At 39.2% G+C, this 10,042-nt stretch overlaps 1 pseudogene; it reads left to right on the top strand.

The window, feature by feature from the left end:
* Window positions 1–6,075: 6,075 nt before the first annotated feature.
* On the top strand, window positions 6,076–6,443 carry LOC133052268 (large ribosomal subunit protein eL27-like; annotated as a pseudogene).
* Window positions 6,444–10,042: the final 3,599 nt, after the last annotated feature.

Raw genomic sequence — 10,042 nt, 5'->3', positions numbered from 1 at the left:
TATTAGGATTTTAACTCAAAACTAAAAGTTTATACATTTAAAAGCAAAGTCAAAAGAGAATAGTAAGAGAAAAAATCCTCAACACCATCCCTGATGAGGTTTGTATACATCCTTAATTTACCTAATTTACATTATATTGCTGTGCATCCAACCATTTAACCAATCCTGAAAAGTAGAGTAACTTCCACTTCATATCTTTTGAGAGGTACACTTCAACTGACACAGTTATACTACCTGGATAGATCTCATTGAAACATAATGATACTTACAAGAGAAACACAAAGCAAAGTGTTATCAACAAATTCTACTTGTAAAATTATAATGGTGGAACTGTATTACCAGTCTAAACTACTAAGAGTTGTGAATTTACACTTGATTCTACAGTTATATTTGTCATCAATATAAGAGTGGAATGGAGTTATTTTTGAGATGGCTTAACCTTTTAAATTCATATTCCCACTTCAAATGACTCATTTGGTGAGAGCAACAATGTCACATGTGAATATGAATAGAGAAGAGGGAGCAAACATAAGAATGGAGGATACAGAAGCAGCATTTTATAATTTATCAATATATGAAAGCTTACAATTAGTTTTTATTTAAAAAATAAGTACTGGAGGTATAAGCGGATGTTGTGAATATGTGGCAACAGATGGTACGATGGGTCCATGAACTGTAATGATGAATCAATCATTTGAGCTCTGAGTCAAAGTATAGCACATCTACTGCTATGTGTGAGTAGAAAAATAATCCTTGTGGTTTCATTCTTGTCTTGCATTGCACTCATTTAACAGGTTTACCAAGTATTACAAAGGTAAATTGATATATTTTAACCAAATAAATGCAAATAATTATAAATTCCAAAGGATAATTTCCAAGGATTTGTGGGGGACATTTATTCAATCATCATATTACACATTTGCTATAACTCATTGAGAGAGTACCTCTTGGTTTTCCTTCTACCTATCTGGCAACTCTTCAATCTACCTTACGAGTGCCTCCTCCTCTCCCCTCCCTTTTTGATTTTGCTGCTGCCACAAATCCACATTCTTTTCTTTTCACACTGGATAATCTTTTGGGGAGGTTCTACCTTCAGCCATGGCTTCCACCAATGACAAATGACTAACATCTATGTCACCAATCAGAATATCTCTTCTGTGTTTCAGACCCATAAATCCAACAACTTCTAGACACCTCATCTGAAAGTGCCAGAAGGACTTCAAACTCACAGAGTCTAAAACTGATCTCATGATTTTCCCAATCAAACATGGCATAAGTTCAGCATCAGGCCTTCATTTTTTCTTCTGATTATAGAAAAAAACATCCAAACTACTCTCCTACTTCCAATTGGGCAACTTTCAAATATTCAATTCAGCACTTGAGAATTTGGAGGGAATCATTCCATGTTTAAAATTCTTCATTATCTCCTTATTATTTTCAAGACTGTTATTCTAACTGCCTAGGTCTCCAGTCTTAACTCTTATCTCTTACTTCAGTCCCTTACTGAACTACTTGCAATTCCTTGGACACAGGCGAAATTAGACCCTTTAAATTACAGGAAACAGAGACTAATTCTATCCACCTAAGGTATTTGTAGTTGTTGCAAAACTTTTATTGCAGCAGAAAAGAATCTCACACAAAACTAGGAGTAGTTGCCACTCAGGATCTAAGGTATCAAGACACTTGGTCAACCCTTGAGCAGCAAGATTCTATGGAACTTTGCAATAGTGTTCTACCACTATTCCTTTCACTCCATGCTATCTTTATCTTTCTATATTATCTTATGCCTCTTTCTACTAGCAATTATTTGATACTTTCCATACTTTGTTCAGATGCCAAAGGTACATTCAGTTATTGACACAATTAATTGTCATTACTTTTCTAGGCACAGTTTTGGGCCACAAATTTCCTCATATATTAGGAGCCAGCCAACCAGGGTTGGCAGCTCTTGAGCCATTTCTAGCTATTAACTGGCTAATGTTCAACAAGATGCGTTTCCTCAGTCTGGAAGATTGAGTCAGGCGATTCTCCTCAAAAAGAGATAATGGGCTTTCTGCTGTAGGCCCGAGTGGTTGCTGCCAAAGTGGGCAAGTTCATGAACTTGGGAAGGTGATGTGCAGTCAGACAGTTCAGTCACTCAGTCCAGTCCAACTATTTGCAACCCCATGGACTGCAGCACACCAGGCCACTCTGTCCATCACCAACTCCTGGAACTTACTCAAACTCATGTCTATTGAGGTGGTGATGACATCTAACCATTTCACCCTATGTTGTCCCCTTCTCCTCCTGCCTTCAGTATTTCCCAGGATCAGGGTCTTTTCCAATGAGTCAGCTCTTCACATCAGGTGGTCAAAGTATTGGAGTTTTAGCTTCAACATCAGTCCTTCCAATGAATATTCAGGACTGATTTCCTTTAGGATGGACTGGTTGGATCTCCTTGCAGTCCAACAGACTCTCAAGAGTCTTCTCCAACACCAGAATTCAAAGGCATCAACGCTTCGGTGCTCAGCTTTCTTTATAGTCCAACTCTCACATGCATACGTGACTACTGGACAAACCATAGTCTTGACTAGATGGACTTCCATTGGCAAAGTAATGTCTCTGCATTTTAATATGCTGTCTAGGTTGGTCATAACTTTTCTTCCAAACAGTGTCTTTTAATTTCATGGCTGCAGTCACCATCTGCAGTGATTTTGGAGCCCCCAAATTAAAGCTTACCACTGTTTCAACTGTTTACCCATCTATTTGCCATGAAATGATGGGACCAGATGCCATGATCTTAGTTTTCTGAATGTTGAGCCTTAAGCCATTTACTCTCCTCTTTCACTTTCATCAAAAGGCTCTTTAGTTCTTCTTCACTTTCTGCCATAAGGGTGGTGTCATCTGTGTATCTGAGGTTATTGATATTTCTCCTGGCAATCTTGATTCCAGCTTGTGCTTCATCCAGCCCAGCATTTCTCATGATGCACTCTGCATATAAGTTAAATAAGCAGGATGACCATATACAGCCTTGACATACTCCTTTCCCTAATTGGAACCTGTCTGTCACTCCATGTACAGTTCTAACTGTTTCTTCCTGACCTGCATATAGATTTCTCAGGAGGCAGGTTAGGTGGTCTGGTATTCTTATCTCTTTCAGAATTTTCCAGTTTGCTGTGATCCACACAGTCAAAGGCTTTGACATAATAAAGAAGAAGTAGATGTTTTTCTGGAACTCTCTTGATTTTTCGATGATCCAGTGGAAACTGGCAATTTGATCTCTGGTTCCCCTGCCTTTTCTAAATACAGGTTGAACATCTGGAAGTTCACGTATTATTGAAGACTGGCTTGGAGAATTCTGAGCATTACTTTACTAGCATGTGAGATGAGTGCAATTGTGCGGTAGTTTGAGCATTCTTTGGCATTGCCTTTCTTTGGGATTGGAATGAAAACTTAACTTTTCCAGTCCTATGGCCACTACAGAGTTTTCCAAATTTGCTGGCATATTGAGTACAGCACTTTCAAGGCATCATCTTTTAGGATTTGAAATAGCTCAACTGGAATTCCATCACCTCCACTAGCTTTATTTGTAGTGATGCTTCCTAAGGCCACTTGAATTTGCATTCCAGGATGTCTGGCTCTAGGTGAGTGATCACACCATTGTGATTATCTGGGTGGTGAAGATCTTTTTTGTATAGTTCTTCTGCATATTGTTGCCACCTCTTCTTAATATCTTCTGCTTCTGTTAGGTCCATACCATTTCTGTCCTTTATTGTGCCCATCTTTGCATGAAATATTCCTTTGGTATCTCTAATTTTCTTGAAGAGATCTCTAGTCTTTCCCATTCTATTATTTTCCTCTATTTCTTTGCACTGATCACTGAGGAAGGCTTTCTTCTCTCTCCTTGCTATTCTTTGGAACTCTGCATTCAAATGGGTATATCTTCCCTTTTCTCCTTTGCTTTTCACTTCTCTTCTTTTCACAGCTATTTGTAAGGCCTCCTCAGACAGCCATTTTGCTTTATTGCATTTCTTTTTCTTGGGGAAGGTCTTGATTCCTGTCTCCTATACAATGTCACAAACCTCCATCCATAGTTCATCAGGCACTCTGTCCATCAGATCTAGTCCCTTAAATCTATTTCTCACTTCCACTGAGTAATCCTAAGGGATTTGATTTAGGTCATACCTGAATGGTCTAGTGGTTTTCCCTACTTTCTTCAATTTAAGTCTGAATTTGGCAATGAGTTCATGATCTGAGCCACAGTCAGCTCCCGGTCTTGTTTTTGCTGACTATATAGAGCTTCTCCATCTTTGGCTGCAAAGAATATAATCAATCTGATTTGGGTGTTGACCATCTGCTGATGTCCATGTGTAGAGTCTTCTCTTGTGTTGTTGGAAGAGGGTGTTTGTTATGACCAGTGTGTTCCCTTGGCAAAACTCTATTAGCCTTTGCCCTGCTTCATTCCATACTCCAAGGCCAAATTTGCCTTTTACTCCAGGTGTTTCTTGACTTCCTACTTTTGCATTCCAGTCCCCTATAATGAAAAGGACATCTTTTTGGGGTGTTAGTTCTAAAATGTCTTGTAGGTCTTCATAGAACCGTTCAACTTCAGCTTTTCAGCATTACTGGTCAAAGCATAGACTTGGATTACTGTGATATTGAATGGTTTGCCTTGGAAACGAACAGAGATCATTCTGTCATTTTTGAAATTGCATCCAAGTACTGCATTTCAGACTCTTTTTGTTGACTATGATGGCTACTTCATTTCTTCTAAAGGATTCTTGCCCACAGTAGTAAATATAATGGTCATCTGAGTTAAATTCACCCATTCCAGTCCATTTTAGTTCACTGATTCCTAAAATGTCAACATTCGCTCTTGTGATCTCCTGTTTGACCCCTTCCAATTTGCCTTGATTCATGGACCTAACATTCCAGGTTCCTATGTAATCCTGCTCTTTACAGCATCGGACCTTGCTCTCATCACCAGTCACATCCAGTGGAGTTATTTCTCCACTGATCTCCAGTAGCATATTGGGCACCTACCGACCTGGGGAGTTCCTCTTTCAGTATCCTATCATTTTGCCTTTTCATACTGTTCATGGGGTTCTCAAGGCAAGAATACTGAAGTGGTTTGCCATTCCCTTCTCCAGTGGACCACATTTTGTCAGGACTCACCATCATGACCCGTCCGTCTTGGGTGGCCCTACATGGCATGGCTCATAGTTTCATTGAGTTAGACAAGGCTGTGGTCCACGTGATTAGATTGGTTAGAGTTTTCCGTAATTATGGTTTTCAGTCTGTCTGCCATCTGATGGAGAAGGATAAGAGGCTTATGGAAGCTCCCTGATGGGAGAGACTGACTGAGGGGGAAACTGAGTCTTGTTCTGATGGGGGGGGGGGGGTGCATGCTCAGTAAATCTTTAATCCAATTTTCTGTTGATAGGTGGAGCTGTGTTCCCTCCCTGCTATTTACCTGGGGCCAAACTATGGTGGAGGTAATGAACATAATGGTGACCTCCTTCAAAAGATCCCATGCATGTGCTGCTACACTCAGTGCCCCCAACCCTGCAGCAGACCACCACCGACCCACGCCTCTGCTAGAGACTCCTGGACACTCACAGGCAAGTCTGGGTCAGTCTCTTGTGGGGTCACTGCTCCTTTCTCCTGGGTCTTGGTGCACAAGGTTAAATTTGTACCCTCCAAGAGTCTATTTCCCAGTCCTGTGTAAGTTCTGGCAGCTCTACGGTGGGGTTAATGGTGACCTCCTCTAAGAGGGCTTATGTCATACCCAAGTCTGCTGCACCCAGAGACCCTGTCCCTGTGGCAGTCCACTGCTGACCTGTACCTTCACAGGAGATGCTCAAGCACAGTTCTGTCTGAATCTCTGTGGGGTCCCTGGGTCCTGGTGTGCACAATGTTTGTTTGAGCCCTCTGAGCGTCTCTGGCGGGAATGGGGTTTGATTCTAAACACGAATTTGCCCCTCCTACCATCTTGCTGGGGCTTCTTCTTTGCCCTTGGACAAGGGGTATCTCTTCAAAGCCACTCCAGTGCCTACCGTCTTACTGGGGTTTCTCTGACCCCAGGTGATACTGGTGATGCTAGTCCTAGCCAGTTGCTATTCTGGACACAAAGTGATCATTGTGAAGAACATTGATGACGGCATCTCAGATTGACCCTACAGCCATGCTCTGGTAGCTAGAATTGATTGCTATCCCTACAAAGTGCCATGGGCAAGAAGAAAATCACCAAGAGATCAAAGATCAAGTCTTTTGTGAAACTTTATCATCACCTCATGCCCACAAGGTTTTCTGTCAATAGCCCATGGACAAAACTGTTGTCAACAGGGATGTCTTCAGAGACTCTGCTTTCAAACTGCAAGCCTTGATGAGAGGCCAAGGTCAAGTTCAAGGAGAGATATAAGACTGGCAAGAATAAATGGTTCTCCCAGAAGCTGTGGTTTTAGGTCTATTTCAGTCATTAAAAATACAAAAATAAATAAATAAAGGAGAGAGAGAGATAGTGGGCTTGTCAGTGACAACTAGCACATACAGTGGATAAAACAGTTACAGACTATGAACTGAGGTAGGCAAAAATATAAATTTTATTTCTCCATAACTGAACTAAATCCCTATTTTGAAACTTTATTCTAGTGATAGCAAAAAAGTCAGAGTTTGTTAATTTAAGGTAAGTCACTCAATTCAGGGTTTTCTAGGTCAAATAAGAGTTCTTCCCTTACCACTTTTTCACATTTCTTAGTTTGGGTGACCCTAAAAGCAACATCTGAGATGAAGATTAAGATTCTAGTAGTTTATATGAGGTGTATCTTTGGAAACTAACAATGAGAGAGCAAAAATACTGAGACATGGGAGAAGAAAAAAACAGTACAGATTTTTTTTATTGGGCTGTTGGCAATTGGGGTTCTATCCCACTATGCCCCCTTAAGAGCTGGTTAGAATGTAACCCATAATTGCTTCTGGAAAATAGAGTGTTGGAACACTTATCTTTCAACGCTCACTCCTCATTGGTTTAAAATTTTTCCTGGAGGCATAAATTGCTCTTTACTTCTGCACTACCTTGCACACAGGTTGAGAAAACCCCCATATCTTCAGAAAATGTCCTAAGACAATAAAGTATAAATTTTGTGTGCATGCTTGGGGTAGTTTGCTGAGCATACAAGAATGATCCACTGGAGTTGCAATTAATATCTGAGGACTGCCAAAAGAATGTGATATGGGACACCAAAATGTTCTACCACAGTCCAGGAGAAGACATGGTGACCATTATGTGAGTGATATCCAGGTGTCAGAATCTATCCATGCTGGAATCTACTGCAACAATTAAGGCTCCATTTATCTAGTCTTTATCTTCTAGCTCTGCTCAGATTCTGAGGCATCCTCATTTACTTCTAGTCTCCAATTGTCAAGGAAATGCAGGGAACTCTGTGCCCTCCTTCCTATGACCATACAGCCCCATACATCCTTTACCCTGTCTACACTCAGCTCCTTCTTCTTTCCTTACAGGGAGAGGTCTGGGATGGGGGCTCGAGGAACAGTTTTCAGAAATGAGACCTGAGGACCCATTGTCAGGGACACACACCAAAATCTATATCAGTAATTGCTTCTCCTTCTGAATAACCAACAATTCACAGAAGAAATCAAAAAAGAAATCAAAATATGCATAGAAACAAGTGAAAATGAAAAGACAACAACCCAAAACCTATGGGATTCAGTAAAAGCAGTGCTAAGGGGAGGGTTCATAACAATACAAGCCTACCTCAAGAAACAGGAGAGAAATCAAATAAATAACCTAACTCTACACCTAAAGCAACTAGAAAAAGAAGAAATGAAGCACCCCAGGGTTAGTAGAAGGAAAGAAATCATAAAAATTAGGGCAGAAAAAAAATGCAAAAGAAACAAAGGAAACCATAGCCAAAATCAACAAAGCCAAAAGCTGGTTATTTGAGAAGATAAATATAATAGACAAACCATTAGCCAGACTCATCAAGAAGAAAATGGAGAAGAATCAAATCAACAATATTAGAAATGAAAATGGAGAAATCACACAGACAACACAGAAATACAGAGGATCATAAGAGGCTACTATCAGCAGCTATATGCCAATGAAATGGACAACTTGGATAAAATGGACAAATTCTTAGAAAAGTATAACTTTAAAAAGCTGAACCAGGGAGAAATAGAAAATCTTAACAGATCCATCACAAGCACAGAAATCGAAACTGTAATCAGAAATCTTCCAACAAACAAAATCCCAGGACCAGATGGCTTCACAGCTGAATTCTACCAAAAATTTAGAGAAGAGCTAACACCTATCCTACTCAAACTATTCCAGAAAATTGCAGAAGAAGGTAAACTTCCAAACTCATTCTATGAGGCCACCATCACCCTAATACCAAAACCAGACAAAGATGCCACAAAAAAAGAAACCTACAGGCCAATATCACTGATGAATACAGATGCAAAAATCCTTAACAAAATTCTAGCAAACAGAATCCAACAACATATTTAAAAGATCATACATCATGACCGAGTGGGCTTTATCCTAGGGATAAAAGGATTCTTCAGTATTTGCAAATCAATCAGTGTAATACACCATATTAACAAATTGAAAGATAAAAACCATATAATTATCTCAATAGATGCAGAAAAAGCCTTTGACAAAATTCAACATCCATTTATGATAAAAAAACCCTCCAGAAAGCCGGCATAGAAGGAACATACCTCAACATAATAAAGGCCATATATGATAAACCCACAGCAAACATTAACCTCAATGGAGACAAATTGAAAGCATTTCCCCTAAAGTCAGGAACAAGACAAGGATGCCCACTCTCGCCACTACTATTCAACATAGTTTTGGAAGTTTTAGCCACAGTAATCAGAGAAGAAAAAGAAATAAAAGGAATCCAGATTGGAAAAGAAGAAGTAAAACTCTCACTGTTTGCAGATGACATGATTCTCTATATAGAAAACCCTAAAGACTCCACCAGAAAATTACTAGAGCTAATCAATGAATACAGTAAAGTTGCAGGATATAAAATTAACACAGAGATATCCCTTGCATTCTTATACACTAACAATGAGAAAACAGAAAGAGAAATTAAGGAAACAATACCATTCACCATTGCAAAAAAAAGAATAAAATATTTAGGAATAAATCTACCTAAAGAAACTCTATATATATACATACACACACACACATAAAACTATAAAACACTGATGAAAGAAATCAAAGATGACACAAATAGATGGAGAAATATACCATGTTCATGCATTGGAAGAATCAAAATAGTGAAAATGAGTATATTACACAAAGCAATCTATAGATTCAATGCAATCCCTATCAAGCTACCAACGGTATTTTTCACAGAACTAGAACAAATAATTTCACAATTTGTATGGAAATACAAAAAAACCTCGAATAGCCAAAGCAATCTTGAGAAAGAAGAATGGAACTGGAGGAATCACCCTGCCTGACTTCAGACTATACTACAAAGCTACAGTCATCAAGACAGTATGGTACTGGCACAAAGACAGAAATATAGATCAATGGAACAAAATAGAAAGCCCAGAGCGAAATCCACACACCTATGGACACCTAATCTTTGACAAAGGAGGCAAGAATATACAATGGAGAAAAGATAATCTCTTTAACAAGTGGTGCTGGGAAAACTGGTCAACCACTTGTAAAAGAATGAAACTAGAACACTTTCTAATGCCATACACAAAAATAAACTAAACATGGATTAAAGATCTAAATGTAAGACTAGAAGATATAAAACTCCTAGAGGTAAAACATAGGTAAAACACTATCTGATGTAAGTCATAGCAGGATCCTCTATGACCCACCTCCCAGAATAATGGAAATAAAAGCAAAAATAAACAAATGGGACTTAATTAAACTTAAAAGCTTTTGCACAACAAAGGAAACTATAAGCAAGGTGAAAAGACAGCCTTCAGAATGGGAGAAAATAATAGCAAATGAAGCAACTGACAAAGAATTAATCTCAAAAATATGCAAGCAGCTCATGCAGCTCAATTCCAG

The sequence above is a fragment of the Dama dama genome, chromosome X (assembly GCF_033118175.1).
Source record: "Dama dama isolate Ldn47 chromosome X, ASM3311817v1, whole genome shotgun sequence".
Taxonomy (NCBI): Eukaryota; Metazoa; Chordata; class Mammalia; order Artiodactyla; family Cervidae; genus Dama; species Dama dama.
The sequence above is the reverse complement of the archived record's forward strand: the minus strand, read 5'-3'. Positions and strand labels throughout refer to the sequence as shown.